The sequence below is a fragment of the Balaenoptera physalus genome, assembly GCF_965194825.1.
Source record: "Balaenoptera physalus genome assembly, chromosome: 10".
NCBI lineage: Eukaryota > Metazoa > Chordata > Mammalia > Artiodactyla > Balaenopteridae > Balaenoptera > Balaenoptera physalus.
Window position 1 is genome coordinate 43858414 of NC_138889.1, and position 10029 is coordinate 43868442.

The 10029-nt window shown below is 48.3% G+C and overlaps 1 pseudogene across 1 annotated transcript; it reads left to right on the forward strand.

The window, feature by feature from the left end:
- The first annotated feature begins 5105 nt into the window (after window positions 1-5105).
- On the forward strand, window positions 5106-9777 carry LOC309636674 (elongation factor 1-alpha-like; annotated as a pseudogene). Its single transcript, XR_014268517.1, has 2 exons — window positions 5106-5361; window positions 5870-9777. The product of XR_014268517.1 is annotated as an elongation factor 1-alpha-like (transcript).
- The last annotated feature ends 252 nt before the right edge of the window (window positions 9778-10029 follow it).

Genomic DNA, 10029 nt, shown 5'->3' on the forward strand with positions numbered 1-10029 from the left:
GGAACTTGAAGGAAAGGGCCCTCTCCCTTTGTCTCTGTGCAAGGAGTTGTTTGAGTAGAAAATCAATAATTTAGAGTCACTCCAATATCCAGTTCTTTGCCTCCTCCAGTGCTTGGACTCCAGCTCCTGGGGTGTGGGCTGGATGAGCCTGGCCTGGCTTCCCCCTTGTGCTGTTGAGTCAGGGAGAGCAGATATCCTAGTCCACCTCATGCTTCAAGACCACCACGGGAAAGATGCTCTGTAAGTATTTGTGCAAAGAAATAACTCCTTCTTTCTTAGGATTTGATTTCCTATTTTTTGCAGGTCTGCAAACTGGATATCTCCTTATTCAGGTGATCAGACCCTGGGAAAGTCAGCTTTCCCTTCTTCTCATGCACACACTTGAAATTGGACTGAACTAAGTCAAAACAATTCTTTTTTTTAATTAGTTAATTTTTAAATTAAAATATAATTTGTTTACAATGTTGTATTAACTTTTGCTGTAAAGCAAAGCGATTTCAGTTATACATGTATATACATTCTTTTTCATAGTCTTTTCCACTATAGTTTATCACAGGATATTGAATATTGTTCCCTGTGCTATATAGTGGGACCTTGTTCTTTATCCATTCTATATATAATAGTTTGCCTCTGCTAACCCCAAACTCCCACTCCATCCCTCCCCCACCTCTTCTCCCCGTTGGCAACCCTCAAGCCTGTTCTCTATGTCTGTGCATCTGTTTCTGTTTCATAGATAAGTTTACTTGTGTTGTATTTTAGATTCCACATATAAGTTTCAGGTGTACAGCACAGTGATTCAGATATATATATAACTGAAATATATATATTCTTTTTCAGATTCTTTTCCCTTTTAGGTTATTACAAAATGTTGAGTTCAGTTCCCTGCGCTATACAGTAGATCCTTGTTGTTTATTTTATATATAGTAGTGTGTATCTGTTAATCTCAAACTTGTAATTTATCCTCCCCCTTTCCCCTTTAGTAACCATAAGTTTGTTTTCTATGTCTGTGGGTCTATTTCTGTTTCGTAAATAAGATCATTTGTATCTTTTTTTTTTAGATTCCACATATAAGCGATATCATATAATATTTGTCTTTGGCTGGCTTACTTCACTTAGTATGATAATGTCTAGGTCCATCTATGTTGCTGCAAATGGCATTATTTCATTCTTTTTTATGGCTGAGTAATATTCCATTGTATATATATACCACATCTTCTTTATCCATTCCTCTGTCGATGGACATTTAGGTTGCTTCCATGTCCTGGCTATTGTATTGGTATTAGGTGTTGAACCTTTACCTTTCAAGTTCCCCATGACAAACTCCAGTTTGTTTCACTTTCTGGGTTTCTTCTAAAATTTACTGGTACTGTTGTGCAGACTAAGTTTATGTCTGCGATGGGTTCTGTCTCTAGAAACCTGAATAAACTGGAGAGATCTCATAGCTACACCTCTGCTCACTAACTCTAAAGACCAAGGGGCTTTGGTTAATAGTTACACAGATAGATAAATTAATTAATAGATGTATTTAGTTCATACGCCAATATTGGTCACATTGTCTAGTTTTTTATGAATCAACCCTCTCTGGAGTAACTTTTCACTGCAAAGTCACCTCTTCTTGTGTTTATGCAGTTGCCCAACAAGCACATCTTGATCATATAACTTCATGTGTCTCCGTGAATTCTCATTACATTGTGCTTGTCATTCTAAATGATTTTATTTCATCCTAACTCCTCTGAAGCCTGCATTACAGTCACTATAGATTCACTTCTAATTCTTAACCGTCCCAGTCCAGAAACCCTGATGACTTTATGTTTTATACATTGTAAATACTATTTCTAATAAAATGATAATAAATTGCCAGGGCCCTTCGAATTTGTAAATAATGGGAATATTTCCCTAGTGACAGCCAATTACACTAGGCTGGGAAAGTCATTCTATCAGGAGCACTTACCCTTCAGCTGGTTTCAATGTCAGAAAACCTCTTCATTCTGATTATTCTTTCAGTTCTGAGTCAGCCAAGCCACAGAGATATTATGTAAATGGCTTAAATGCAAGAAGTATAATAATAATAATTCGTAATGAGGAGACAGTCTGGCTCAGCAGAAGCCTGGAAACCCAGAGACTGAGGGGTATCTTCCTGTTTCTTCATTTATGTGTTCCGTGACCTTGGGCAAATTGTTTGGTCTGTATGTGAGCACTTCACCTCTCAGTGAGTGGAGTCTGGCAACACAAGACAGGGAGAGGAAGACAGGACCATAGTCGATACTGGTTGTGGATCACTTGCCACGTGCCAGGCACTGTGCAGGATGATCAAGTTCAACCTCAAGCAAAGCAGGAAGTAAGCATTATCCCCATTTTACAGATGAGGAAACGGAAGCTCAGAGATAGAAAATTCACATAACTGGGAAGTAGAAGAGGCAGGATTTAGACTCAGGTCTACCTGATTCCGAAGTGCAATTGTCTTATATTCTTAATTTGCCTTTGTGCTATTTCAAAGAGGCCAAAACGAGATGGTACTATAGTCTCATTGTAAGACTAGGGAATTTCAGATCCAGACCAGGGAGCGATCAGCTCAGCTGCACCGGGTGGAAGGGCTGCAGAGTCAGGAAGGAGTCTAGACTCTGACCCTTTAGAGTTCACTGCAGGGTCCTCTGGGTATTGTTTCAGGGGCTTGAGCTTGACTTTGGGATGAGGGAGAAGATGTTGACAAAGTCGTGTGTTCCCCATCTTGATGGCAAGTGGTCCCCCCTCTCTTTTCTGACCCCCACCTCTATTTATGTGGCATACACGTCAGCTGCACCCCTTGGCTGAGGTCCCATTCCCCACTGCCAGGACTCCTGTGGTTGCCTCCTAAGGGGCTCCCTGCCTACAGCCTCAGCCTCTCGGAGCTTCTCATCACTGAAGGAACAGAGTCACTTTTCCCCCGAGGGCGATAAAGAGTAATCAAGAGATTCCAGCAGGGGGATTACATAATTAGACTTACAGTTTAGGAAAACTAAACTCTGAGGAATTAATGCATAATGATATTCCCCCTTCATCTCTTTAGCCATTGTTTTCTCCCAACCATTTCCTGTCCTCCAGGCAAATTGAGTACGGAATTGTGTTCAACTGATTATTCTGCCTGACCAGCCCCTCCCTCCTCTATGGGCTTTGAGACGCCATGGTCTTGAAGACCTGTTAAAACTTCTCTGTGAAGAGGTCCTCATCACCCCACACACTTGGGAACTCTCCAAAAGAGCCCCGTTCTCAGCCCTCATGACGCACTCGTTACACGGAAATAGTTTCTTTGTGGTCTGTCTCCCTTACTAAAGTGTGAACCCCTCGAAGACAGGGGCTGCATCACTCACACTGAATCCACAGCTCCCAAGGCAGAGCTAAGCAGTGGTCCCTCTTACGTGTTAGTGGAATGAATCAGTGGGCTCCATGGCTCTGCTTCTTCTCTTCTAAAAAGTGACTGGGTGAGGGAAAGGTGCTAATAGTGGGGGACCAAGGAGTTGCGGAACCTTTGGATAATCCTCTGAACATCTTAGACCTTGATTCTTCTATAAAATTGGGGAAGGGAAGGGAAGGGACAGATGTTTCCTGAGGGCCCCACTTCTCTGACATTCTAGCTTTTTGGTTCTTTAGGGGTAAAGGTGGGGATGATGATTTAAGAATGAGAAATGGGCAGTGCTCAAGGAGGTGGGCCTCAGTGGGATGGGGAACTCTGAAAGTCTAGGCTATTGGCCTCTTGCCATCCTGGGCCCAAGCTTGGGCTGGGGAGAGGGGCTGGAGAAAGTCAGCATTGACTGTGTGTGAGTGATTGAGCTCTGCTGAGAACTTTCCCCGGGAGGGATGAGGACATGCTCAGCCTCGAAGAAAACCCCACAGCCAGCCTCAAAGCAGTCCCACAAGCTCTCCCTCAGCAATCCCAGACTGCTGACTTGAAGGAGCCCCAGCTGGGATTGCTGTCCCTCATGGAGCCTGAGAGCTTTCCCGAAGTCAGGCCATGACTGCTTCCTAATTTGGAAGCCTCAACCTCTGGCACAGTGTTGAGCCCTATACTTCTCAATAAACGGCTCAATGAATGAATGAATGGCCACAACCTTTCAGCACCTTAGTCTCGGGAAGTCGCATGCAAAGTCTGGAGCCATGCAGCATTCATTCCGGCCAAAATTATTTATTTCTCTTTCTTTCTATTTTTTTCCTATTTCCAAAATCTTCCCTTCCCCCACTCTACCCACACACCTTCTCACCCACTCTCTCTTCACCCATATATTCAATCAGTCAGAGAAGAAGTCCATGCAGTTGGGCTTGGGGGTAGGGAGTGGCATTACTTAACCAGTTCCAGCTCTGGTATCAGATTTGGGTGGAACCAGAGGAGGGTCCAGTGCTAGGTTTATAAAAGCAGGAGGCACAGCTGTTGCAGCTCTTGCTGGATTAACTTTGTTTCTTTTTCTCTGGAGGTAGGGACTTGCATGGGGCAGGAGAGAAGCTGCAAACTATGGCGTGTTGGGGTTTCTTGTACAGGAAGTGTGCTGGGGGTGAGGGTTGGATGGGGGGATTGGAAGGATGGGAGGAAGGGGTGGGGGGGAAGCCCCACACAGGAGAAAGGATGGATGGGCCACGACTGCTTGGAAGTACCAGCTATGGCCCTGGGATCGTGACTCTTGCCAGGGCGTGAGCCTGGCAAATCTTTTACTTTTCAGTTGATGCTACCATGTCCCAGGCTCCGGGCTAGGCTGTGAAGTGGGGAGGGGGGTGCTGGACAGGAGCAAAGTGGAGGGGAGGAGAGGAGAGAGGCAGGCCTGGAACGCTGTGGCCTCACCCACCCCGTGCTCCCCTCTAGCAGTGACCGAAGGAAGGGACCCGCCGCCACGGGCAAAGAGAAGACCCATACCAATATCGTTGTCATCAGCCACGTGGGCTCTGGCAAGTCCACCACCGCCGGGCATCTCATCTACGAGTGTGGGGGGATCGACAAGAGGACCATCGAGAAGTTTGAGAAGGAGGCAGCCAAGGTAAGGCACCCACGCGTGGTGTTGGTGTCTAGCAGTGGGGGCGGGGAGGATGGAGGATGGATGTCCCACTTCTGGGTGGGTCTGGTGGCAGAGCGCGGACAGCAGGGTGCGCTGTGAGGTCTAAGGCGCCACTGAATTCCCTGGGATAGGTCAGTCTGCTCGCCATCAATGTGCTCTACTCACTCCCCACCCCTCCCCAGATGGGTAGGGGCTCCTTCAAGTACACCTGGGTGCTGGACAAACTGAAGGCAGAGAGAGAGCGTGGCATCACCATCGACATCTCCCTGTGGAAGTTTGAAACCAGCAAGTACTACATCACCATCATCGATGCCCCAGGAACATGATCACGGGCACCTCCCAGGTAAAGCAGCCCTTGTTCCCAGGGCCCTCCCTGTCGGATGGGGGCGGGCCGGGCGCAGAGGAAGGGAGGGAACTCAGGCTTTACTTCCGGGACTCTGGGAAGGAGGGTATCATAAGCCTTAGAAGGTTTTCCTCATCCATGCCAATCATCAGTTCTGAAAGAACCAGAGAAGGACAGACTCTGTGAGGCTCAGATACGGGCCCCCTTTCAGGCTGGGGCAGGGACCAGGTTTTCTGATGCCCAGACAAGTAGATCACTTGGGGTCCGTCTGGGAGGAAGGAACTAAAAGCTCACTTATGGGACTAGGTGAGAGTTTAACTGGGAGACGGGACCTCTGCGCACAGCAGCAACCAAGGGACCCACGAATTTATCAACTCCTGGGGAGCAGCCCATCCCCGAGCTTTCCCAAGGGGCCTGGGGCTGCCCGAAACTCTAGCAGGCTTCCCAGCCCGGCCGGCGCCCCCTCCCCTAACTAAGCCCTTGACCCCGTGGTGTCTGTGTCCTGCAGGCCGACTACGCAGTGCTTATCGTGGCCGGCGGCTTAGGCGAGTTCGAGGCGGGCATCTCCAAGAACGGGCAGACCCGCGAGCACACGCTTCTGGCCTTCACCCTGGGCGTGAAGCAGCTGATCGTGGCCATCAGCAAGAGGGACTCGACCGAGCCCGCCTACAGCGCCGCGCGCTTCCAGGAGATCACGGAGGAAGTGAGCGCCTACATCAAGAAGATCGGCCTCTGTGGCCTTCGTGCCCATCTCGGGTTGGCACAGCAGCAACATGCTGGAGCCCAGCAGCGACGTGAGTGCGGACCGGGTCTGCAGGTGCGCGTCTCAGGTCTTGGTCCCGGTCCTGGTCCTGTTACTGGGGTGGGCGCAACGGGAGCCATGACCCAGGCTCACCTCCGCTCTGCATCCCCATCCCCCTTCCCCGTACGTGCCCTGGTTCAAGGCTGGAAGGTTGAGCGAAAGGAGGGAAGCACCACTGGGGTGACTCTACTGGAAGCTCTGGATTCCACCCTCCCGCCCACTCGCCCTGTCAACAAGCCCCTGAGGCTGCCTCTGCAAGACGTGTACAAGATTGGAGGTGAGGTGACAGGGCTTCTTAAGGAATGAAGAAGTTGAGAATGAGGTCTGGTGTCTGACTTGCCAGGGTTCAGGTCCTGACTTTTAAGGTAGGATAAAGTGCCAAGCCCTCAGCGTTTCCAGTTTATCTGATAGATACATAGCATAAATAAGCCAGTCATTGGGTCCTGGCGCTTCCTACTAGCCCTGTAGGTGACCTTGGTCCTTGCGCCCCAGGACAAGGTACTTCCCCAGAAGCCAGTTCTCACTGGGTGGGTCTAGAATCTTTCTGAGTGCCCTTTTCCCATTGTACAGGCATCGACACTGTGCCCTTGGGCCGTGTGGAGACCGGCCTCCTGAAACCTGGCATGGTGGTCGCCTTTGCCCCTTGCAGCGTCACCACTGAGGTCAAGTCTGTGGAGATGCACCACGAGGCCCTGCCCGAGGCCCTGCCTGACGACAATGTGGGCTTCAACGTGAAGAACGTGTCTGTGAAGGACATCCGTCGTGGCAATGTGGCCGGAGACAGCAAGAACGACCCCCCCTGCCTCCCATGGAGGCCGGCAGCTTTGTGGCCCAGGTAAGCTGCCTGGGAGGCCTCGGGCCTTGGTGCTTGGTGGTGATGGAAATGCTTCTTAGAAATTAGCCCCGACTTCTACGGAAGACAAAGGTTGGCCGAGAGTTGGCCCCAGATCACAGGTGCCATCCTATCTCTTCTAATTCCATCCTCCTCCCCTCTCCAGGGGATCATCTTGAATCACTCGGGACAGATCCATGCCGGCTATTGCCCGGTGCTGGACTGCCACATGGCCCACGTCTCCTGCAAGCTTGCTGAACTGAGGGAAAAGATTGACCGGCGCTCAGGCAAGAAGCTGGAGGACAACCCCAAGGCCCTGATGCAGCCATAGTGCAGATGGTCCCCAGCGAGGCCACGTGTGTGGAGACCTTCTCTGAGTACCGACCTCTAGGTGAGCCAGGGACTGATGGCTGCTGAGTCCTGGCAAGGAAAGCACCTCTGACCGAGGCCAAGGAGCCTTTCCTTCTATGACTCTTTCCAGCAATTTCACTCTTTCTTCTTCCTTCCTTCCTCCTCCAGGCTGTTTTGCTGTGCATGACATGAGGCAAACATTGGCCATTGACGTCATCAAGGCCATGGAGAAGACAGCATCTGTGGCCAAGGTCACCAAGTCAGCAGTGAAGGCCAGCAAGAAATGAAGCATGTCCTTCTTCTCCCTGCAATTTAGTTTCCTCAGCAACCTCCACTATGTAGATTAGATACTTCTGTGTATTGACTGAATAAAATTAATAATAAAATTTAGACTAGCTGTCATGGTTTCTTCCAAGAAAGAAAACGTGAGGTCAATGAGGAACCTCTGGGTAGATGAACAACTAATTTAAGGCTCATAAGCTTCAAAGTAGTTTTATGCCCTGGTTGGTGAACACACCATTCAGGTCTTAACAGCCTTCTCTTACCCAGGGCTCTGTCCTATCCTTCTCCTGTTTCCCACGAGGAAGAATTGTTTGGGGATGTGATAAAGTATAGTCACAATGGCATAGGGTGGGATCTCAGTGCCAATAGGTTAGTCCAACACTACCATGTCCTCGATTCCTGGTGCTACGTGCTTTAGCATTCAGAATCCTGAAAGAGTAAATGCGAATTTCTCTTAGGCAGAAGGGAGGTACTATATATGGATGTTTGGGTTCAACCTGCTGCCCGCCATGTCCATTTAGGTTAGGTTACTATGCCTAGAGGGTGAGGAATGAATGGAGCTCTGTAACCTTTTGTTCCCTAATTTCTGTTTTCCATTTTTCAGATGCAGCAGAGTATTGCCTCATGGCACTGAATAAGCTAAATTGCATGCTCATTCATCATATACTGGGAATCAGGCCCCCGAGGTCTGCCTGTGGTGTATTCATCCATCCATCAAATATTGGCAGAATTTGTGCCAGATGTTAGTCTGACCCCTTAGACTTACTTAGTGTGTAGAGACAAGTAAATATCAGGTGGTGATAAATGCATAAAGCAAGGGAGCAGTGAGAATGGTAGAGGTGGAAAGTAGACCATGAAAGATGCAAGGCAGTGAAGATTTCCAATCACCCAAGCAAGATGGCAACTTGGACCAGGACGATAGTCATGATGGAGATAAGCAGTGAGAAGTTCTGACTATATTTAGAAACTGACAAATATCTAAAAATTGGATGTGCGATATAAGGAAAGAGGGTTAAAGGTGACATCTAGGTTCTTGGCCTGAGGAATTAGAAGGAGGGAGCTTCTATGATGAGAGGTGGGGGTGGATTGCTAACTAAAAGAAATGCTGTTCTGGAGAAGGGAGAGGTCCAGGCTGAGATAATCAGGGGTGTAATTAAAACATGGAAGTTTGATCCCTTGCCCAGAAGCATCTGCTAGGAGGTGCTATAGGACATGCACATACACCCAGCCTTCCTGGAAGTAAATTAATCAGCTGCATGATAATTGCAATCAATTCTCTATTGGAAAAGTCATTAATCTTCAAACATTGAGAATGCTATTAAAAAGTATCAAGGCCTAAGAGGGCTGTTGGAGTCCTTTCTGTAGCCATGTTGGGGATGGGCAGGAAGTGATATTCCTAATCACTTTGGGACTTTGATGTCCAAGATTTAGACCAAGTGTGCAGTGATTTATTTTTTTTTCACTGATCAATAACATTACCTGTTCCTGCCCGTCAAGTTGGCTTCCTTTCATGTGCAAATCCCCAGGGAAACCCCACACCCAGCACAAACCTAGAAATAGTAGTGGGATGACACATCAGAGCTGTCACTGTGCCAAGTGTCAAAAAACTCACCTGTCTCCAGTGCTGGGAAGCCTGTCAAATTCCAGCTGCTGTCAGCATGAATCTGCCTAATGGAACCTGGACCAGCTTGGGAGCACCTCAAGCCTGTCAATGTCAAAGGCTACCCAGACCCAGGCCAGGGCAGGAGCTGTGGCCGGGATAGAGTGCAAATTGCTCACCTGTTGGATTCCTCATGCCTCCTGGGGTCTGTGCAAAACGGCTAGTCCTTTTTTTTTTTTTTTTTAATTTTATTTATTTATTTATTTATTTATTTATTTATTTATTTATTTATGGCTGTGTTGGGTCCTCGTTTCTGTGCGAGGGCTTCCTCTAGTTGCGGCAAGTGGGGGCCACTCCTCATCGCGGTGCGCGGGCCTCTCACTATTGCGGCCTCTCTTGTTGCGGAGCACAGGCTCCAGACGCGCAGGCTCAGTAGTTGTGGCTCACGGGCCCAGTTGCTCCGCGGCATGTGGGATCTTCCCAGACCAGGGCTCGAACCCGTGTCCCCTGCATTGGCAGGCGGATTCTCAACCACTGCGCCACCAAGGAAGCCCAAAATGGCTTTTTGTCCTCAGAACACTTTATTTAAAATTCTCAAAATCATAACCACAGCTTTGCTTAAAATGATTGAGGAACTAAACTTTCAACTTAGATGTGTCCTTAATATGTACTTGATAAACATTTGTTGATTCGTGAGTGAATGTCAACCTACTTTTGTTGAAATAAGTGAATGTTTGGGTGCCAATTTACTCAGTTTTCAAGAATACTCACGGTCTTGATCCTCATTTCTTAAAGATTCCT